Source organism: Excalfactoria chinensis, chromosome 22 (genome assembly GCF_039878825.1).
Source record: "Excalfactoria chinensis isolate bCotChi1 chromosome 22, bCotChi1.hap2, whole genome shotgun sequence".
Taxonomy (NCBI): domain Eukaryota; kingdom Metazoa; phylum Chordata; class Aves; order Galliformes; family Phasianidae; genus Excalfactoria; species Excalfactoria chinensis.
The window spans coordinates 4158771-4182315 of record NC_092846.1 but is presented as its reverse complement, the minus strand read 5'-3'; the positions used below and the strand labels follow the sequence as shown (position 1 = coordinate 4182315).

Below are 23545 nucleotides of genomic sequence, written 5' to 3'. Positions count from 1 at the left end.
GTGAGCCCCAACCCCTGCAAGCAGAGCCTGGGCTGCTCTCACCAGCAGCTCTGGAATGCCTCTGAATTTCCAGAGGTGCAAACAGGAAGAAAAGAAACCTCTTTGTGTCTCCAGCTGCTACATACTGAGCTGTGGGTTCATTCTGAGCTGTTCTGTTTGTCATGCTGGAGCTTCCACAATGCCTCATCCTTCCTGCCCTGTGCTGGGTGGGACTCCATCCAAAATTGCTATCTTTGGGAGAGGCAAAATAAACCCACTGGGGGAAGTGGGCTCAGCTGTTTCCTTTCAATAGTTTATAGCAAGTCTTGGGCTTTAATAACCTAATAGTGAGGATTTGGGGAAGGAGATAATGAATTTGTTTGTTTCCCTGTAGCCATAGGTGATAGCGAAGTGAGGACAGAACAAATTAATCCTGTTTTCTGACTTGTTTTCCAAAAGATATGCAAATGGTATCAGGAGGAAGGATCAAAACGCCAGCGATTAATGGGCTGCTGAGGGTGAATGCAATGCAGTCCTGAGAAGCACCATTGGTTGGGCTCAGAAGTGGCACCGATGCAGAGCGATGCAGGTCTGAATGTTCTTTATGGTCACCTATGGAAATACATCGGTCCCATAGGAGCTCATGCACAGGAAGTTGGTAAAGCACCAAAGCTGGTTGGTGGATGAGATGTCCGGAAATCCTGCTGCCGTGGAGAGAAGCTGTCATCTCGTGTTCGCGAGAGCTTTTCAATTTAATACATTTTAATCAGAAAATTAATCAGGAAACACCAGTTCAGCAAGATAATTGAACAATGAAGAGACATGATAATTACTGTTTAGTCTAATTAACTTTGTTAAGTCTTTATTGGGAACAGAGACTTCCTGAGTGAAACTTATTAAATGGTTCTCCCTAGAAAACAGAATCTGCAGCAAGAATCCTTTGTTACTCATCAGGAATTGGATGTGTGGCTTTAAATCACCATTAGGAATCCTGCAGGTGGCTTGAATTCCCTCTCGGGCTGATCTCAATCCATCCCCACTTCCAGCTCATTGCCAGTCCTGCCCTCTGCACACAGCCCATGGTTTTTGCTTTCCCATCTGCGAGCACGGCGTTAAATATTTATCATTGCAGAAATGAGGATTATAAATAAATATTGAAAGGAACTTTATTGGCTTTTGATCTGCTGGGAAAGCTCCTTGGCTGCCATCCAGCGAGCGGTGACCCACAGGTACCTGTGTTATCTGTATCGGGTGAGGTCAGGAGGATGAGAGATGCAGAATATCGACCCTTTAGGAGAAGCGTGGAGGAATGTGATTTAATAGCCTGTGGCTTGAGGGGTTATCAGCTCGAGTCAGGAAGCTGTGAGCTGGGGGGGATCTCAGCAGCTCTGCTCTTACTCTATGGAGGCACATCCCCTAATGGGGTTGTAGGCATGCAGGTGGGTCAGCCCTTCCAAGGCAGTGCCTCGGCATCCCTTCAGACCACCATGTTTTCATTTAAACTAGGGTGCAGGATGGCTCCCTCAAATCCCGTTATCTCCTACAATTAATTTGGGCAACTAACAGCTCCAGCGTTTCAAATTCCTTGTTGGCGAATGGCGTTATAATTGCATTTCTAATTTATTTGGTCCGGTTTGTAATTAAAATGAGCGCTCTGACTTATCGCCGTTGGATGTTGCTCTTGGGTTTTCCTGCCCACGTCGTGCTTTTAAGGCTGCAGAGCACAGGCTGTGTTGTGCTCAGCCCCGAAGCACGAAGAAGACAACTTCATTACCCGTCTGTTTTTCTGGGTCACCCAATGGCGGTCGCTGTTGTGTTCAGCCATGCTCTGAAGCACCACGTATTTCCACAACTTGAAACGTGGGTCTGTTGGGAACAAGCATTCATGGAGAGCGCAGCCTAACAGCCTCGTGTGCTTGTTTATTCCCTTCTTCCCTTCCTCTTGCAGTTAATTATTTGGTAAATGCTAGCGGTGAGCGTAGGATCAACCCGCCATCCTGGCAGCAGTTTGCCTTCCACCAGGGAGAGGCAGCTAATGGTGTTGCAAGGGAGCGACTCTCGAGAACCCTCCTGATTGAATTTTTTTCCCCTCTCATCGTTTCCTGTGGTGTCATTTAGAAAATGAAATTGCCAGAACTTTAAAACACTTCCCTGGCTGATGGGGAGAGTTAATTATTGTTGAAGAGGGACAGCTGGGCAGGGCAAAAAGCTGGGGAATAATAGAAGGAAAAGCAGAGAAGAAGTTGAGGTCTCAGAGGTGGAAGAAACAGAAGAAAGCGACACTTTCCATCAGTTCGGTACCTATAAGGAGCGATGCTTGCAGTGCCAGGGTGGAAGGAAGAACGCAATCCTGTTATCATTCCCTTCCCTGCACCTCTCCCAGGTGTGAAGACAACAACAGAGCATTTTCCCCTGCAGTCACAGAGCTCAGACATGCAGCTGGCCTCCCCATGCTGCTCAGAGCTGCAACCACTTTTCCTGCTCGATGGGCAGCAGGCACAGTGTGCTGGAAGCACCATGCTGCTCTCTGTTATCCACTGCCCTGCACAACAGCTTTCCTGCAGCTCCTTGTGTCATAAAGCTCCCAGTGCTGTGCCTGCAGCACTCACCTACCTGTCTAATTCAGGCCACAGAATCCTAAATAAATGCTCGCTGGTCATTAAAGCCATATTTACAGGGACTTAACAGCTCTGTAATAGACATAGAACTTGCTCTGCAGAATTGTTACTGCATAAATACACCAGAATAAGCAGCTGGTGCTTAAAGGCTTTGTAATGCATGGGAAGCTGTAATTTCCTGATTAACAGTGGTTGGTTGTGATTGTATTGCAATATCTATTTCCTAGAGTCATCAAAAACCTGACCCATCTCCAAAAATGCCAGGTGAAGTGGAAGTGCTGTTGGAGGTGAGGATGACGGAGGGCTGGAAGGGTGTTGACCCCTGGTTTTGAATTGCTCTCAGTGAGTTTTGGGTCTCTGGGTTGTGTGGGGCCAGCTGTGATAGGACAGCATGCTCAGGTCAGCGTGCAGCTCCCAGCTGAAGCTTTGCTCCTTATCAATGAGAGCCCCATTTGTGGGAAGCCAGCAAAAGCCACTCTTCCTTGTAGATATTTACTAGTGGTACATACTGGTGGTTAACATACTAATGGTACAGAACTGTTTCTAGTTGCTAGAATTCAGACTTAGGTTTGCCTTTTGCATGAGCATCCCCTCACCTAAAGAGCATCCAGAGTCTCTTAGCCCTTATTTTATATAATGATGTATCCCTGCTTGGGGGAAAGAAAAAGAACAAGAAAGAAAAAAAGAAGAAATAAAAAAAAAAAAAAAAAGGAGTCAAGAATATAAATTAAGTCTTCAAATGTATGTGCAGTTCTCTGTGACACAAACTTTGCTCTTGGGGTTTATGATGCTAATAAAATCCTACTCACTGCTAACAGCTCTTTCCTTCGTAGCCTCACAAACTGAGACAAATAAGTGCATGTATTGAAGGAGTTCACATTTTATGTCTCTTTGCATCAATATGGTTCTGCTTTATTGACATTTTTTAGGTAGAAACTGGCTAGTCATGCTTGGACTACATTAACTATTATTTATTGTTGGGGCTGAGGATGCAAGCCCTCCTTGTTCTGGGTGGTTGTACATACAAATCAGAACTGTTTGTATCCCAAAGAGCCTCTAAATATGATGAGAGGAAGAACTAAGTGAGATGGAAAGGCCAAAAGGCAGCAAGCCAGGCTGGGTAAGCTGCAGGAATGTGCAGAGTGGACACAGAGGTTCCTACATTAGAGCCTTCCCATCATTAGTAATGGCCCCACGTCCCAGCTTCATTGAGGGTTTGTGCCTCTGCTGAGGATCTGAACTCTCCTTTGCATACTTTTAGACTGAAAGTGTCAGGTGCTTAGAAAGATACTTATTTTATGTGATCAGCAATGATCCATTTTTTGTCATCCTTAGAATAAATCACATTAGGAGCTGCCTGAGCAGGGCAGTGTAAGTGCTTGGAGCCAGGATCCTGGACACGTGCCATGCTGGCTCTGGCATCAACACAGATTAGAGAGCTACCATTCCTGGTGCAACATTTGTCCTTCTGGTGCAAAATCTGGTTGTGAGACCACTGACAGTGAGCTGCTGCTGCCATCTGGGTACCAGATCACGCAGCTGGACCAGCAGAAGGAGCAGGGAGTCAAGCCCCACAGCTTAGTGAATGGGGGTTTAAGGATATTAGATCAGTTCTTGCAGTAGGAGCTGTGATTTCTGTCATCCAAGTTCTCTGAACTTCTCAGACACTTCCATCTGACTTCCTGTCATGTAGTGATGCTTTCCTCTTGTTTTCCACACAGCTCCTTGCCAGCCTGGAGTAAAGACAAATGGCTCCATGTCGTCTGGACGTTCATGTATGAAGCCACAGGGATAACGTGCAGTGGAAGCACAATGCAGAAATCAACCCTCAGAATGGAATCAGTGTTCAGGAAGATCTCACAGGGAAGTGGCTCGTGTTCTTCAAGGTATTCTGTGAATCACTATCAATGTAACTTAATGTGTTTGTCACAAAGATAAGGCAGAGTCAAACTCAGCCCTCCATCGGACATGTAGGGTATGGGGCAGGTAACCCTGCTCTCTGGCAGCTGGTCCCACTCTGGCTTTGCTGTGCTGCTCTGATGGGGACAGCTCAGCTCTGCTTATCCTGGGGAGGTGGCTCCTGCCAGCAGAGCTGGGGCTGACCTGCAATGTGCCAATTCCTTCTGCCTAGAAAATCTCTGCGCTTAATTTGCTCTCTTTTTAGGACCTGGGCTTGTTTCTAAAAATAGAGCTTTATTCTTCACTTTCACGTTCTAAAGGACAATGACAAAAGAGAGAGTGAGGGAGAAAATGCCATAAACTGGGACATTTTGTTAACCACATTCACTGCACATCTGGGAGCTCTTTTGGTACATAATTGCTGTGTAATGCCATTCACAAGCCATAGCCTCATACACTCCCTCTCAGAAGCTGGCATTACAATGATGTAGCCCATGTATTGGAAATGGAATGTGACCTGCTGGTTGGTTCCTTCTCTTTGCTCTTTGGGACCCTGGTGATGCCATTGCTGTGCTAGTTCTTCCGGCTCTACAAGCCTCATTGCTCCCAAGTTCACTGCTGAGCAGAGGCAATTGTACCATTTATGTGTCTCCTCACCAGCAGGTGGGAGATGTGGTGTGTTTTGGACAAAGGGTGTCTGATGATGCATGAATTTGAGTTTGAAACAAAGATAATTGGGTCTACCTGTACCACTATCCTAACTCGAAAGCGGTGTCTGTCTGTGCCACGTGGAGAAGATGATAAATTGCACTGAATCTGGAGCCATCAAATTTCCTGCCTGTCTTTCTTAACCTTGGGACAAATTAAATCAGATTCTACTGTGAAGCCTAAAGACATAAAATTTGTTAGCTGTAACAGTATATTCTGCCAAGCAGTCAGAACTCCCTAGTATTAATTACTTTATTCAGTAAGTTAAGCAAATGATGTGATATCTGGACTCAGGGGGAAGCCACCCAGGAGTATATATAAGATGCACAGATACTCCTGCCAGTGAACATCCAAACTCCAGTTGCTAATTTGATGTGGAGAGCAATAATCTGTTCTAAAGCTGCCTCCGTTCCTGAGCAATAACAAACCACGTGTGAGCTTCATTAATGGAACTGCTTCAACAGTGCCTGAAAGTAATGACTGCTATGTGCAGGGTCTGAAATGGCCACAGCTGTTGCTGAAGGCGCTGCTTTGCTCTGGCTGCAGAGGTAACAGGGTGAAATTGGAACCAGGACATTCATGGTTTTAAGACCAGAAAGGACTGTGAGATGATATACTCTAACTGACCAAATGCCATTTGCTTGCATTGCTTTTGGTCACAGTAACTTCTGTGTGCGATGTGTATTTTTCTAAGAGATCCGGGTCTGTTTGGGAGGCACTGAGTGATGAAGAGTCTCCTGCTTCCAGATTGTTTGAATAATTAATCACCATTACTTAAAAGATGCTAGTCTCATTTTGCATTCCTATTTGTCTGGCTTTAATTCACATCAGGAGAGTCTCTCTGTGCTTGTCTCTGCTGGATTACAGCCCTCAGTATCTGATCTTTTCTTTCTGTGAAAGTGCTTTGCACTGGAATCAAATTATCCTTCAGATTTCTTCCCGATAAATTACAGAGATTGACAATGCAGGATATGGGATTCCTCCGTTCTTCATTGGGAGGCATTTGTTTCCCAGCTCCCATCTGCAGGTCTGTGCCTCTAACAGTGCACAGACACTGCAAATAGTTGGGGATGTTTCCATTCCCTGAGTGCCCTCCATCCTGCTTGCTGGGATTACTCTGTTGTCCAACCCAAAGCAAAGCTTTCAAAGGTTGACTAACATTACTTTTTAATGAAAGCCATATTGATATGTTTAAGCATTTTGGCTAATTTTGGAAAAAAGATAAAACATTAAAAAGCAAAAGAAAAGGAAAGCTGGATGTGCAGGATGCTCACTCTTGCATTGCAGCACTCTGTTAGCTTGCCTTGAAAAACTTTGCACGCTTGCTGTGTTATTAAACTTAATTTATACCACAAAAAAAAAGAGGTGGGAGAGCTTAAAAGAAAGCAGCAGCTCAATCCTGGCAGATGCTGAGCGCGTTCTTGTGAAGTGCTGAGTTGGCAGAAGTTGCTGCTGAGCATCTCTGCTCCTGCTTTATTGTCAGTCTGGTCTGCAGAGCTGGCCCTAAAGCAGCACGGGGGATTTCCAATAAAACAAGACTCATGTCCAAGTGTTAAGATACATGCATTTCGCTCTACAGAGTCATTCCAGAGGGCAAAATGCTAATTTGTCATCAGTCCTATGGGGGGAAGAGAGAAAGGATGTTCTGTGTAGCAATACAGAGCCTCCTGCAGCCAGAGATGGGGCTTCAGGAGGAGGGCATACACCTTAATGTCATCACTCAAGATTGCTGCCATGCGTTCTGGCCTGGCAGCACCTGACCTTGTTTATGATATGGGGCAGCTGGCAGTGTCTGCTTAGAGGTTTTGGAGGTTATGAAGCTGCAGAACTGTTGTGAAGGAACTTAGGCTCAGACTCATCTCAGCAAGCCATAGGAAGGGGATGTTGGGGTGTGCATAAAGCAGTGTGAAAGTGAGGGGTGGTCGCAGCCTGGGTATCAGTGTGATGGCAGGCAGGAGTCCTCCAGAGCCTCTGCTCATGGTGGGAGCTCCCAGCTGTCAGAGGGGCAGCAGCTGAATGCAATCACAGCTGAGATGGGGGCTGATTCAGGAGGCTAGTTTGCTTTTTAAACCAGAAGCTTAGCGGTAAGTTGAGCCTTACAGAGTCCCACAGTCCTTCAGAAGGCACCACACGCCTGTAAACAAGCACCCCCATCTCTCTAGCACACCATAAAATCTCTCCGTAACGACCATCATGACAACAATAAACTTGTTATTACCGTTCCCCGTGATTTATCAAGCTGGTGGAAAAGGTGGGGCTGCTATTTTATTGGGATGATGAAATGTTTGCAGAGGGAAAATACAATCTGCATTCCTCCAAGGCTACTCTTATACGTGGAATGATGAATACATTCCTTTTCCCGTTCCCTGTTTAACACTGTAGGACACAGAAACGCCTCTTCAAAGTGTTTTATACTAGGAAAAACAAACTGGCCTCAATCTGTGACACATATTGTTGTGTCAACACAGCGATGCACAAGAGAAGACTTTATCACATCTGTCAGCATTTCGGGGGAATATCAGAGCAGGACAGAAGGAAAATGTTTCGGTGATCACAGCAAAGGGGTCAGAAATTGATCCTGTGAGCCAAACCTGTAGCTGGCATGGATCAGGTCTGTAAAGAATGGAAGTGGAATTGCTGGGATGTGCAATGTTGGCCATGCAGGTCGCTCAGCCCTTTCCCCATAGCAATGTCACCCCACAGCAATGTCACCCCACACCCAGCAGTCAGCTCTCCCAAAAGCACATCAGTCCCTTTCATGCAAAGGAGAGAGAGACCAGCAATGATGAGAGCAGCCCACGCTCACACCCAGGCCTCTGGGAGGTGAAGCACTGTGCGTAGCAAGGCTCAAACTGCCAGCAAGGCGTAGAGGCTGACATTGCAGGGATATCAAAGGAGAGCAGCTGAAGGCCTTGGCAGTTGGTTGCCCAAAGCGACTGCAGCCATGTGTCCTGCCCTGAAAGGTCTCATCAGCTCAGCTCAAATGTCATCTGATCCTGACAAGTGAAGCAGAGAAAAAGAAGTGTCCTTGCTGGGAAATAATGAGAGGGCTGCAAGGAGGAAGGGAGCAGAGGAGAAGGGTCCTCGTGGTCGTGATCCTCCTCTCCCACTTTCTGTCCAATTATACTGATTTGGGGGGATTATAAAACTGCTAGCTTTGCCGCAGCACTGGTACTCCTCTGTGCCAGGCACTGTATAAATGCATGGGAGTAGAAAGTCTCAGCCCCCAAAGTAGCTGCTGAGCAACCAGCAAAGGCTTGACACGAGCCTCCAAGCACTGATCCCGATTTAAGTTGCCATCTTTAGCACACAATCCCCCATGTGGTTTCTGGGCAGTTCTTTTAATCCCTTTGTGCCTTAGTTCCCCAGGCTTAAAGCATATTAGAGGCCGTTCAGGTGCAGCTGATGCTACGTTAGGGGGATGGGGGGGTATATACCACTGTATGGGAACAGACAGAGGTGGTGCCTGGAGCAATGCCCAGCTGCAATGCCAGCAGGATGCCCAGCTTGCTGTGCTCCCATGCAGCACTGAGCATGGCTCTGCCCCATGGCACAGAGCTGATTAAAGGCTGAGCCCCAACACCATCTCCTTGCACCTGTTGGACCAACCAGGTCTGCAGGCAGGCATGCTGAGCTCCCCGGATCTCCTTTCACCTCACAACAGTGCTTTTGTTTTTCATTTCCAGTGCTTTTTATAGGAGTTACATTGGGCTGAAGTGGAGATTTAAAGGGATGTGCACACAGGACGGCAGGTCAAGGCGTGGGGCACCCTCTCCCTTCCAGCCCAGGGCTTTGTTAAATCCCCTTCACATCTCTGCACACAGCTGAATAATGGGTATCTCTGCCACAGAAATATGTACTGCTCTCTCACTGCATTAAGCATTGGCTTCAAGTGAATTTCTCTCACAAGCAGAACTAATAAAAGGACTAAAAAGTGCCAGATTCCACTTGACAAATGGCTCAAAGGAGAACATCTCCTAAATGCTTTTAGCATTTGCAGTGATTGATCAGGGCGGGCTTAGAAGCAGCTGACCTGTTGAGTTTCTTTTTTCAGAGGGGAAATGATGGAAGGATGATAATGCTTTTTTTCCTTCTTGATCACTATAATTTTTGCTCTGCTGTAGATAATGTATCCAGTGTCCAGAAATCACCACCTGTGTTTTGGAACTAGCCCAGGAATACCATTTAAATCCATGCATAACAACTGTGCATCTATCTGTCAATTCAGATATTAATGATTGTAACGTGCTGGGAATGAGATGACATGAGCTGTGGCAGTCGCTGTAGACAGACAGTCCTGCCCCAAAGTGCTCCATGGGTCTGGAATGAAGGTCACACTGCAGCTCAGTCTGGCAACAGCCTGTCCTAGCAAGGGTCTGCCTGCAGCCAGGCACTTACTCTTCATTTGCAGGGTGTCAGTCTGTGCTGCAGAAGCTCTGAAAGCCTTTGCTCAGGGATGAATGGATTTGAGCATAGCTGGAGCAGGTAGGAGGGGAAGCTGTGGGGCAATGAGCCGTTCCTGCCTGGTACCCCCCATGCCCATTTAGGGGCTGTAAATTGAGGGGGGATCTGGCAAGAGCTGCTCAGCAGCAGCCTGCAGGAGCACTGCAACTATGGAGCTGTAAAGCAGAGGCTGAGGAGAGATGAGACCTCCATGTGATCTTGGGCAAATGACCTCCTTTAGAGGAAGTTATGGTTCTCTTAATACCAAAGAGGGGAACAACGCTCCTCCTGTGAGTGCTGGGTGCTTTAGAATCCTGGGGAGTTGCTGTAGGTCGAGGTGGTCTGTGCTTGCTTCCTGGCCAGGTAAGAGAAGGCAGGATAGCGGCTTCAGCTCTGCTCTGCAAACAACTGCAGTCATCCCTCAGATGTTTCTCATCCAACACATCTTCAATCTGCGGTCGCAGTTGTTTTTCTCTAAATGAAGGAAAATAAACCCAAGTCATTAATTAAAGGGAGACGTACTGATGGGACAGCTGTCCTTTTTGTGCTGAGGATTTCTGACACTTTTTCTCCCCAGGGATCACAGTAAACCAGGCATGTGTGCTAACTGAGGCCATCCTGCCATGTAGGAGAATGGATGGCTCGTCCTTGTGCTGTTTGTGCAGGTGAGGGTTCTCTTAATTAACTGATGTCCTATTTATTGTCAAAATGTTGCCGCCTTCTGTTTTCCTTCTTCTCCATTTCTTGCTTCCGTGTCCAGGAAGCAAGATTTGATTCAAGGATCAGTCACAAGAGATTAGCAAACAAGCTGAGAACAAGAATGCTTGAAACCAGGCAGCTCTTCTGACCCCCCACCTCATCTCCCTCCATCCCCAGCAGCACTCACTGAATGCATCAGGACACTTAGTGGGGACTTTCTGGAGGTGGATATTCCCAGTGAGCCAGCAGTGCAGCCGCCTGATTTATCGCTGCATGGAGCAGATAAGAGCAATTTCATGTCACACTCTTCTACCCCTTGTCCAATTTGTGTGTAACTCCAGCAAGAAGCACTTCAGAAGCAAGTTTGGTAAAGGGGAAGGGACACGCAGGGGATGTCCAGAAGAAAAGGGAGAACAAATCTGGTGTGTACTTGATTGCCTGGGGAAATCTGTAGGAGCTCACCCATCTGGGTTAGTGCAAAGGGGCAGGAGAGGGCAGAGAGGCCGTGCCATGCACAGAGCTACACGTGCAGCTCCTCCATAACAGTCAAGAGCACAAAGAAGTGCAATAAGGGCAGCAGCAGGATGTTTTCTATTTCCAGCTGTTCTGCATCCTTGCAAAGCTCTGCAGGAGCTGTTAAGGTGAGATGGAACTGCAGTTCATTTATCTTTGCGCAGGCTTAGAGCAGCTGATGCACAATCTGCCTCCTTTAAGCTCTGCAAGGAGCTGGCCCTGAGATTCCAAAGTTTGGAATCCATGCAGAGCACCTGGAAGAGGGGTGAGTTGTTCCCCTGAGCCATCATGGGCCGAGCAATGAAACTGCTCCTGTTTACAGATCCCAAAAGGAAAACCCCTTGCCGAGCTGTGAGCAAACAGGGACTTTCTGGAGGGCTGACAGACAAGCACAGGAGTGAAAGGGAGGACAGGAGTGCTGTGGTTCTGCAAAACTGCCCGCCATCCAAAAAGACAAATTCCCTTCCTATGCAGGAAAAGGAGTGGAGGAGAAGTGCTGACATGCTTTTAAACTAACCCGAGCCAAAGGGTCAGAGGGAGGCATGTGCTTCAACTGCTTTCCTCGGTTGGAATGGATGGATGCTCAGCAGGTTGTGCTGGACACAAAGCCTCCAACTCACATTGTTTGTCACAGAGACTGCATTTTGCAAGCTGAGCTCTTCAGTGCCCTCTCCGTGGTGTGAGCAGCAGTGAGGGGCTGGGTGGGCAGCACAGCTCACACCGGCACTGCTTCAAGATGCTGCAGACTTTAATAAGCAAGGGATTAATTACGCTTCCCATGACTGCTTGGCAGCTTCACCTCAGTGCTTGAGCGTGTTAGCACATCATTAGTCAGAGGGCAGTACAATAATGTCACTGTCCTCCCTCTCTCCCCCGGCTGCTGGCCTGTGCTCATTATATCGGTGTGAGATGGCAGTGGGGTGATGGGTACAGAGTCCTCCCGGGGAAATGGGGGCTGTGCTCTGCGGTCAGCAGTCCCCTGCTCTAACAAGTGTAATTGAAGGGATTTACTCCATTATCCAATTTGATTACAGGCGAGCTGCTGGGTAAACAGGAAAAGGGGAGGCCTGGGTGAAGCCGTGCAGCTCGAGTGGCTCTTTGGAGCTGATCTTCATAACCTTGTCGGTGTCTGTGCACTTGGCAGAGCCTCTCAGGCACGTCCTTTGAAGGTCTTTGCTCGCTGCAAGTGGTTCATGTGGGCAGCTCTGTCACAGTGAGCTGGGCTGGCATGGCTGTTCCTGCTGTGGGCAAAGCAGTGGGTGCTGGGTTTTCAGCCACCTCTTCCAGTGAGCAAAAGTGCAATGCTGTGCCTCCTCCTGGGGAGCAGCGCAAAGCTCACCAGGCAGTTCCGACCACAGTGCAGTTTAAGCCAGGAATGATTTATTGGTGTAGAGGACCTTTTCCCCCTTGGGCAGCAGCTAATGCTGAGCTGCTCCACCTGGAGCCCTGGTACTGCAGTGCCTGCACTGATGGGAAGCTGAGGGCACACACATGGGTTTGCAGGGGTTACCCTCCCCCAGGTTAGTGTCAGAGTGTTTGTCTGTGCTCCAGCAATGCAGACCTGCCCACGGCCTGATTACTTATTGCTTAACAAGTGCATTAGTGTAAATCAAGAAGCGTGTTACCCTTATCCAATAGAAGAATTATTGATCCACGCTCTCGTTCTGAACATTCAGATGTTCCAGAAGGAGAAACAATATTTGTGTATGCTATTTAAAAAGGAAAAAAAATCCAAAGTGTGTTTCCATGTTTCAATTAGATTGTATTGTACCTGCAGAGCTGTGGCAAGATGCTTCTGTAGAAGCAGCTGTGGCCCAGCTAAGGTGTATGGAGGCAGCTGCAGCATGCAGCCTGGTTCTGCTGCTGGTCAGCAGAGTGCATGAGATGGCATTCATCCCTTCCCTCCCAGGATGCTGTGCTGACAAGCCCGTGGCTTCTTTTTAAACTCATTGTCCACCGAAAAGAGCAGCTGTTCCTCCAAATGTGCAAATCCAATTTAAGGACATTAAATTGAAACAATTTGCTTTTCCCCTTCCTTGCACTGCGGTTCCAAAAGCTGGGGCTGAGGGGGGAGGGATTCGTGCTTCTTGAAGGCGTGACATGAGTGAAAGGAGCCTTCGGCATCTTGCTGATATAACAAACATCCTGGAGGAGAGTTAATACAAAGTGCAGTGATTCTAAACCTTCTTGCTTTTAGTCCATTGTCCTTTGGTAACTGTGTAAAATGCAGTTGAAGGATGTTCCTATTTCCCTTTGATATAAAACATGGGGCTATTTTAGAAACTTAAAACCCATTCCAGGCTCTTTTCAGCAGTTCTTTTTAAGGCAGCACAGTTCAGCTGTCAGTCCCTAGCTCCGCTTTTAATTAAAATAGGTTTGTAGCCTTCACTGACAAGCAAACATCTACAGTAAGTTGCAAACTATAGAGCAATCTTTCTCAGCTTAAGAAGAGTGCCAAACAAAATGTCAGTTGCCACCTCTCTAGGAGGGCTCTGTCTATTTAAGAATAAATATACAAATAAAGCTGTCGCTTGGGAAGCTGTTGATAACCCTTTTCTGGGACAGGGAGCTTAGATTAAACATGACAGCAGCAGCGCATAGTTTGTGCAGCCCCAGCAGTGCTGCTAGAGGCTTTGCAGCCCCGACTTTCTCCTCTGTTGTGGTCACACGTTAAGGATGCTGTTATGATGTGGGGCAGCCGAGGGGTTCTGAGGCTGACAGCAGCCAGGATCTGCTGGGCTGATTCAGGATCCTGATCCATCTCAGCACTGTGGAGGGAAAGCTGCAGCCCCACTCACACCTTCCATTATGGGCTGAGAGGGAGAGCCCTGTAAGAAGCACATGAAGAGCAGGGAGTAACCTGTGCCCATTCTTGCAGTGAGGAGCATTGATAAACCAGGGTTTCCCTGCTCCAAAGAGGCACACAGTGAACCTGTCACTGCTTTCATGTTCCATTTATTGAGTACCTGAAAAACCCTCCGAAAGCAAATAAGATTCAGTCAAATCAAACGCGTGGCGCGGAGCAACAAATTCATGCTGCAGCTTTCTAACTGTCACCATTATTAACAGTTTTTTGCTTCCTGGCCCCGCTGCTGCTTGGTTTATTTTCAGTGTTTAAAGTGCCCTGAAGGCCTCGGGGTTAAGGAATCCAGATCTCTTCTCACCCTCTTTGGGGGTCAAGCTGGATTTGAGCTGGATTTGTTAAAGCTGTGTTGACTTCCAAATAAGCAGTGTGATCATTGAACCCTTGCTGCTTGGTCTGCAGCAGGAAGCTGGGTTTGGGAGATGTGGTACGGGAGATGCTCTGTTTCAGTGCTGCCTTTGAGTGGGCTGTTATCTAAACATGATCCAACATGGAACAGGAAAGTTTCCCCAAGGTGCTGTGCATCAGCCCATTTCCCTCCCAGCTGATAGGGAAGGGATGCTGTCCTCAGTTTCCAGATGGGAAGCTGGAGCCCAATGGGTGATGCAGTGTCTGATGCTCAGGGCAGCTCCAGATGAACCTGTGCAGTGTGAGCTTCAGACAAGTACCAGCTCCATGCCAACCCAAACACTGCCCTGTGCTCTGGATTAATACTTGTGAGGGCTGCCCAGCAGTAATTACACAGCACATTCCTTCCCCACCCCTGCTCTGTGCTGCTCACAGTTGATAACCCCACAGGAGATGAATCTACACCCCTTTATTGAGCAGAACATCCTCTGCCTCCTCTCCTTAACTGAGCAATATTGCGAATCCATCCACGTGGGAAGAGAGGCCAGCACTTATATCTTTCCATTCTCCTGTTTGCATACTGTTCTAATTAGGAGCAAGCTTGGGTTGGTGGGTTTTTTTTTCTTCATTAGCTTACAAAACACAAATCACTACCAAGCAAAATTCGTCTCTCTTTGAGAATTGGCTTTTGTGACGAGTTTTGTTGGTTTGTTCTGATCTGGAATGTGGGCAGCAGAGGGAGAGAAATCAATTTTTCTTACCAGGACTAATCATGACCAGTGTGAAATTAAGCTGTCACGCAGTACCCCTAATGTGCACGTCTAAGTGCATGTTTGATTGTTTGCAGAGGCAAATTGCAGAAACCTGGTTCTTCTCCATCCCTTTCACTTCAATTAGGCCCTGTTGTAAAACACTGAAGGGCAAAATGCAGTGTGACATGTTGACACCGGGGCTGTGCAAAAGTTTCAGTGGAGAGAAGTAGGGCATATAACAGCAATATAAGCTGTTGTGAATCAAGAAGCTATTTATGAGCCATTTACTTAGCCCTAAAAATAGCTAGGGCTGTATGAAAATAGGTCCGTGATTGAAATCAAGCCTTTGACATGGTGTATTGGTTATTAATATACAGATGGTAGCAAATGTACAGAAAGTATAAGTAAAGGAAAACTCACCAATGGTGGTGCCTTGGCTGAAGAAGCTGGGGCAGTCCTCACTGGTGAGCGATCTCCAAGAGATACTGCTTCAGTGGGAGTCAGCCCTTAAATGAGGTCTCAGAGGGGATGGAGTCGAGCTCCACCCCTTCCAGGAGCACAGCTCCATCACTCTCACCTGTGCTCCCACAGCTGACCCCATACTTGCCTCAGCTGATTAATCAGAGGTTCAGGCTGTGATGACCAATCTCCCATACACATGGTGTGATGGGGAAGGGGGTGCTGAAATGCAATCAGTTACTCTGTAAGCAGCCATGCTGTCCGTGCCATGAGTGGGGCAGAGGGCTGTGGTGACAGCATCAGCACCCCAAGCTTGGCAGCAGTGCAGTGCTCTGTGCCCCTCCTTTAAGCCCTGTGGGTCACATCCCGAATGCATCTGTGTGCCATGAAGGCATGGAAGGAGGTGAAGCGGGAGGCTCAGGGTCTGCCAGGAGGAGCAAGACAGTGATGCTCTCCTCCTGATCCTGGGTAATAGGGCAGGTGCAGCCCCTGCCTGAGTGGCCACGAGCAAGCTGTGCCCTTCTCCTTCACCCACCCTGCAGCAGTGCTCAGAGGAGATGCAGGGATTTAAGCTCATACTTAGAGCTTGTAGGCAGTTAATAAAGCAAAGCACTCTGCCTGCAGACTGGGGAATTGCCCAGTAGCACCTGAGCAGTTTGTTAGCCCCTTCCTAGAGCGGATTCAGAAACACCACTACGATGCAATTAAATAAATCCACTACTACCAATAAAGCTTAAACCCCATAAAATACAGCTGTTTCGGTATTGTGTTTCTGGCTTAAAAAGAAATAGCTTCCCAGAAATGGGCCCAGGTGTGTGCATTTGTACCAGAATGGCTCATGAATGCTTGTTGAAAGGGCTGCTGAAATATTTTGGCAGATATTCCTCTTGGTCTGAGGGATATTGCTGCAGGGAATGGATGTCTTTGAATGAGGAGAGGTATGGGCTGAGGGCTGCTTTGGGCAGTGGAGAGGAATTCTGTTAGTGGCACTGTGGTAACAACTCAGCTGTGCTCAGTGTGCCCTATGGTGATGTGCTGCTGTACCCCATGTTGATGTATCGCTGTACCCCAGTGTGATGTGCTGCTGTCTGCAGTACAGCTGCTACTAAGGGGGGACCCAATGAAGGCTTTTCTCCTGGTTACAATCAGGAAGACATCCATTGGAATCCATTGCATATGGAGGAATGGGGGCTGTTCCTACCCACTGCTCAAAGAGATAAGAAGTGTGCAGTGCTGAAGCGCAGTAACTGCACATCTCCTTGTTATCATTTTCCCACAGTTACTCAGGTCTGTTTGGATTTTTCCAACTCTTTTAGCTCCTACAAGGAAAGTGCTGTTTATCACCTCCAATTTCCCCAACGAGGTCTGAAAACTCATTAGTAAAATAGACGGTGCCATATGCTTCCTTGCTATGTTCTCATGCTGTAACTATTTATGTTTGGGTTTTTTTTCTTTCTAAAACTGCATCTCAAATGGTTTGGCTCTACCCATTGTTGCAGAGCCACGTTTACTCCTTCTGTATCTGTGCCTCTTCTCGGTGTAAAGAAGGAAGGAAACATACAGCAGGACTTCATCCCTGTCATTCTATCTGCACAAATGTTTTGTGTCCCTGAAGTGACTATTCCCTGGGCTGGAAAGGAGCCCCTCAGTCAGTCTTGGTGCTGCCTGAGCTCAGTGCAGTTCCATGGTAGATATTCAATACGAGTCTGCTTATATATTCCATTCTTTATTTTAATATTACTATTCCTGCTGTACTCTAAACAACTCTCCTTCCCTGCTGTTTCACGTCCTCATTGCGTCTGCTTGCTGGAAGAGCAATTCCAGGGCAAAATATTTACTTTCAAATCAACTCAAAGGTGGAAACTGTATCCTTAGTTTGCGTCTGCAGGATGGGTGATGGCTCCCTGGGTCGTGCCTCACAGCTGCCTGGAGTTTTGGTGTCTAATGCATTGCATCAGTTGGATGTTAGGAAATGAAGCATTTGGGTTGTAGTTTGGATTTTGGGAAAGGTTTCTTTGTAAGAGCGGTGATGCATTGGCACAGACTGCTCAAGGAGTGGTGGGTCACCATCCACAGCAATGCTCCAGAACTGTGGGGATTGGGGGATGTGGTCAGTGGGTTGGGTTGGAATGGGGGGATCTGAGAGCTCTTCTTCAACCTCAGTGATTGTCTGACTCTATGAGAAGGAATCGTATCGCAGTGCGTGAGTCAGCGCTGACAGCAGCTGTGTGAGAACACTGCTTCCCTTCTGAAGTGGGTGATGGCAGCAAAGCTGCCACTTCTTCCCACAGAGGATAAGGTGATCGTAACTAATAACCCAGACTGGCCGTGTCAGAACTGACAGCCTGAAGCACTGCCGGGCATTCTGATGAGTGCCGTGCTGCTTTCTCTTTGTCTGCAGAGGTATCAGTGGTTAACGGGAGTGAAAACTGAAATGATGGTTGTGGGTTAGCTGAAAATCCGTACACATGATGGACACTGTTCCCACTTCCAGAGAAGCCAAAGATCCTTAGACCCCAGCTTTCTTTCAGGCTCATGAGATTCCCATCAAGCTAGCAAGGATTGCTTGCCAAGTGACGCTTTTGAGATGAGAGGAGCAAGATTCTCACTGCCTGTGAGCTGAGCTGGTTGGATCATGCCCTGCTTTCATCCTTCTCTTTAAGATCTCCCAAGCTGGTGGCAGGGCAGCAGTTCTCAAGTAGCTCTTCCTTTGCCTTGGCTTTGTGGATATAAATACCGACTCCTTGTTCCATTTCTTGTGCATCACTTCTTTTCCTGCGCTACTCAAAAGGACAAAAGGAGTTTTGAGCTTTCTGAGCTGGGAATTTAGAGGTTTTGCTTGGTGTGGCATTGCTGGGTGGGTTTTTTTTTCTGCTCCCTTTGTGTTGAGAATAGCTTTCCATTACCAGACGGTGGGGGTAGGGAGGAAGGACTGGCAGTGAAAGCTGGAGAGGGTTTAACCTGCGTGTGTGACACTGTAGCTGATATGTCTGGGCTTTCAGATGGCCATCCCACATGGTCGGTAGGCTCTTGCTGTCACTGCTCAGCCTTCCTCATTAGCTGGAGGCTCAGTGGAGCTCTGCCTTCCTGCTGACTGCGACACGGCTGTGCTTGTTGCTGCCCCTCTCCCCCCCATCCCTCCCTCTGGCTTCCGTTTCCATTCGGAATATATATGGGAGGAGAGGCATGCATGACTCGAGGGAGCAGGGAGGATTTATGGCCAGCAGACAGTGTTTAGTACAGATGTGCAGAGCAGCAGCTATCAGCTGCCAACAAAACCTCTGGAGATATACATCACAGGAGAAAGTTGTCAGCAATTTATTTTCAGAGGGCTAAACTTCACCCATTTTTTAATAGAAGAGGAGTCTGAGGGACCACAGAGGGAATAAATCACTTGGACTCATGGGAGACTTTTAGCTTCTTTCCAGAGCAACTGTTACTACTTCTTTTTTTCCCCCTTTGCAACAGGTAAAGCATCCATTTTTTTTAACCACTGAAACAAATATTCATATCTGGGAAAGACTTAGAGAATAAAATAATAGGTTTTTCTTTCCAAGAAAGTTTCCAAACATTTCCCAGAGAAAGAAACCAAATGCTCAGTTAAAGGGCTGGTTGATCTCATAGGTATCTGGTTGCTTCCCTATGGTTCCCCCAGCGCTTCTTTGCTGTGCAGTTGGTCTGTTGGCCACAGTGGGGATAGATTCAATTCATGTTGCTTACAACAAGGCACATGCTTTGAGCCTGCTGCTGCTGTGCATTGTCTGAATGGCGCATGAGTGCCCAGCAGTGGTCTGTGCTGCTCAGCAAAGTTCAATGCAGTCTCTTCCATCTCCCATCGCTTTGTGTCATTCTGCTGCTCCAATGCAAAGTGCAGCATGTGGCTGGAGCTGCTGGAAGTTGTGCCATGGCAGCAGCATTGCTTTAGGTGGGAACAGTTTGGGTGCTGGGGAGATAAAGCAGCGGAGCAGTCAGTGCAGAAAAATTCCACTCCATCATCTGTGTCTTTATTGCTCTTTCCTCTGTGGCCATGATGGGATTAGTGATATTTCCATTTGTCTGCTTTATGTGTTTTGTTTTCCCTTCCTCTGAAAAAAAAAAATGATTACGGAATGAAAAGTTTGTCAGGCTTCAGAGTTCAGCAAAACTCTCACTGGAATTAATTTCAGGCTGCAGAGTGTGAGGCGGCACCTAGAGAAAGAGAAAAGCTATTTGATTCAACTTTTGTTTTCATATAAGAAAACAGTGATTTCGGTTTGGTGGGTGTAGGACACAGAGCTCTGTGGGGAAAGCGGTGTTTCTGTTTGTTGGATGCCTGAAGACTTAAAGCAGCAGTAAGTGGGAAGCTGAGGAGACAGAAGTTTTGCTGCTGCTGATTGTTCTCTAAACATGAGAAGCTCTGTGGCGAGATGTGAAGCACCAGGAGGAGAGCATCATCCCTGGCTGGACGTGGAGCAGGTTGCATCCAGCATGAAATGGCTCTCCTGATTTCATCATCCTCTCTGCAGAGTCTCTCCAAGCCTTGATCTGATTGAAGGGGTTTCTTCTGACACCTGCTGCAATCAGAGCAAAGGCTGCCACGTCAAATCAATGCCAATCGTGGAGGCTGTGCTTCATGTCCCTGCCTCAGCACTGCGTCTCTCATCCTGAGTTCCACTCCTTCCTGGTTGTGACTTCTGCTCTCTGCACCTGGAGATGCTCCCATAGTTCTGTTTGCTCTCCCACCCCCATTCTTTGCTCTCCTACCCTATGACTTCTGTAGCTGGATCGGTGCAGCGATGCCCACAGGAGCAGGGATCCCACCAGGTCCCACTGCCACCTCCTGGCACTGTGAGGCTCACACTGCAGCTTCCAGGGGCACACTGCATGCACACTGCCAGCCTCTTGTCCAAAAGCATTGTGAACATCTGCTTCTTTCGATAGAGCAGAGGATCAGAAGTCCTGCAGCACTGGGACCTGCTGGGAGCAAAGAGCTGGAGGAGAGGCGTGGGATCCTCCAGATTGGGTTGCAACAAAGGGGATTAATGTCTTGTTCTCTGTAGTAGTTGCAATATGCTTCCAGATCCTCCCGCTGAGGTTCCATGTAGCATTTACAGTCATCAGTCAGTCCTGCTTACCATACACCTTCTTGAGCTCCAGGTGGAGGAACTGCATTCAGCTGCCCTATCTATACTCAGCCTACATCGGATCAAGCTGGAAGGAGCTCACACGAGAGCTGCGAGGTCTGCATGTGGGATTATAGGGCTTTCACTTTGTAGGGTTGTGGCTGTGGTTCTATGGAGCTTAATGGAGCCAATGCTTGTAAAATAGGATATTTTTAATTTCTGGAGGTAAAGATCCCCTGGGAAAGTGCGTTTGCTGTTGTGAGGCTTAGAGGTAATTATAATCTCCTTTTTGACACTGCACTGTTGGGAATGAATGCCAGCATTTCCATTCCAGGGTTTATTTGATTATTTTTCTCATTTTGCAGAACATTATTGCATTAACCCGCCACTCCTCAATCCTTATCCTACCATGGTATTTATGCATGAGAGGAACTGTGCTCTGAAAGGAACATCAAACTGAAGAATGCTCCATGATGATAGAAAGGCTTCTGTTTATCCTGTGGCTTTGGAATAAGAGCTTATTTTTGGCTTTAGTAGCAAATGCAGCCTCATTTGGATCCAAAATGCAATCTGATCCTTCATCTACAAATAGCAGATCTTTACTGAGGGCTGACAGTACCCAGACGGGGTCTTGGGGGTTATTTTGTTTGTCTTTGTAGGGTTTGTTTTTACACTGTATCATAGATGGAAGGATAAAATGTGCTTCCAATGCAAAAAAGAAATAATTACAGAATTGGGCAACTTGGTTGGTACAGCCATGCCACCCCTTCCAGTTAGGGCTGTGTAAGCAGGGAACCCCTAACCCATCTCTCAGGGCACTGTGCTGCTGTCTGCTGTGGGATTCCAGCCATCCACCCCTCTGTAGATGTCAGCTATCAGTGCCCTCTGAGTGGCTGGAACAACAAAAGGTGCTTTTCTCCCAGCTTGGAAGACATCCAAACAATGCCATTTCCACTTCTTTTTCTTTACCTTTTCTTCCAGTCTCTTAAACATCGACCTGACTGCAGTTCAGTTTCTGGCTCATTCTTTTAGTCCATACAATATGTGATTTTGTTTGCTTGCTTGCTTTTAATTAAATCTCATCACTTGAAAAATCCCAAGGAAGAGCTTGCAGATCTTTTAATTTGATTTTTATTTTCATTAAGCTGAAGCTGACATGACAAGTTTCCCAAAGCTTCTGCTAAACACACCTTGCTTCCATGCAGTGTTCTTCTGTATGGGGGTCCCATTCCAGCCCTGGGGATGGGGATAGGATGGGGATGTCCAGCTGGCTTCGGTGGCTGCAGATCTGCCTTGGTCTTTGTTATTGGGGTTGCTTTCCTCCCCTTGTCACAATGAAACACTCTATTTTATGGAGTCTGCACAGCCTTCTTTTGAGTTCTGATCTTTAGACATGGTTTTGGCATACAAAGCCAAAGGAAGAAGATTCTTCATAGAGAGCAAGCCGTTCTTCTTGGACCTTATGACATTAATTATTTTCTATCCCATAACTGAAACTTATAACTCAGTGTAATTGGCAGGGAAGTCCCACAGCAACAATCACGCCGCCTGTTATTGTTTCTGCTACTACTCCACTGTGGGAATGCTGGAAAAACAGCCTCCTGTTCTGGTGTTTACTGGCAAATGTTCAAATAAATCACGCCAGCTTGTACAATAAGCTCAGCAATAAGTAATTTCTTCTTCTTTCAGAGTGTTTAAACTGTTGCAGGAGTGAGAAGGACACGGATGGGCAGGTTTTGTGCTGCCTGTTCAGCGGGGATTGTGATGTGCAGCTTAGAAGAGCTGGATAGATTGGGGAAGAGTTGGTTCTTTGGCTCCTGAGCCCTGAGGTCAGTGCTGTGCTCATGGCTCACCCGGCTCCTGGAGCACTGTGTCAGAGCCCCAGCTGTCGAGGTGTCCTTCCAGCTGAGCCCCACAGAGCTGTTTTGCTGTGCAATAGCCGAGTTCAGAGCTCACCCTGGGGCTGCAGCTGACGTTTGGTCTCACAAGCCCTATGGAGCTGCCTCCCTCCAGCAGCGTGATGTATTAAGATATCTTTTTCCTATCTGCCTCTAATTTCAGCCTATGCATCTCCCAGGTGGAGTCTACAGTGACAAGCTCAACAGAGAAATGCATCTGTAAACACTAACAGCCTTGCCATCCTGCTATGTTCCTGCTCAGCGCTGTCTCTAGCTGAGGCTGCAGCACAGTCAGGGAAGGGGAGGGATAGGAGAGCATTGCTTAATTTCAGCCCTGGGTGCTCAGTGGGGGAGCAATCATGGGGAAACAGCAAAGCAAGAGATCACTGATGGATGTGGAATCTCCACGTGGTTCGTGGGTGGCTGAGGAAACCACTCCTTCAGTGTAAAGCTTCAGCAGTACATCTCAGGATGCATCACCAGCGGGAGCAAGCTGGGCTCATGTGCAGTGGAAATACAGACAGCTTATGAATCATAGAATCACTGAGGGTGGAGAAGACCTCGGGGAAGGATTTCTTCCTAGTATCCAACCTGAGATGGAGAATATGGGGATCTGACCCATTGATAATAATGATCAGATCATCCCAGAGGATGCTGTAGAATGGCATTCGTCTGACTCTGTGGAGGGGAAGGCGCTTCAGATGTAGCACATTTGTGCAGCATTGGATCAGAAGTGTTGATCTTCACCAGAAGCACATGCCTGCATTGCCTTCCTATCACTCTCGTGTCTGCTGGTATTGAACAAAGCTTGGGTTTGAACCAGAACATCCTGTTTTGGGATTTATTTGTACTTTGTTAAAGCCAACACATGGGGATTCTTTCTCCCTTTACTTGCAGAGACCTGGTTTCACCTTCCCCTTGACTCCAGGATGCCAATTAGGTAGCCCAAAGCAGGGAGGGCTGTGGATGTTATTGATTAGGGCTCTAATTGCATGTCTCTCCCTGCTGTCCAAGTGAAATGGGCTGTATGGAGATGGACTGAGTGAAATAGAGATGTGGCTGCCTGCCACTCACATTGCAGCATGCATTGTTCCTCACCACGAGGGCCACGGGGCTATTTTTGAGCTGTTGTTTTCCATTGGTGTCAGCTTTGTCTCAGTGCCTCCCCAACCTCACAGCTGCCAGTGATGCTCTGCATTGTGCTCAGCCAAGGGAGGGCAGCCAGCTGCTGGTTCACTGCAATGAACACCTCTTAAACAGGGCT

At 47.5% G+C, this 23545-nt stretch overlaps 1 long non-coding RNA gene across 1 annotated transcript in view; it reads left to right on the top strand.

The window, feature by feature from the left end:
* LOC140261833 (uncharacterized) overlaps positions 1-23545 on the top strand; it is a 106682-nt gene that overhangs the window by 57133 nt on the left and 26004 nt on the right. The window contains exon 3 of the long non-coding RNA XR_011905775.1: positions 4319-4483. This is a non-coding gene — a long non-coding RNA (uncharacterized lncRNA). The remainder of the gene's footprint in view (positions 1-4318; positions 4484-23545) is intronic.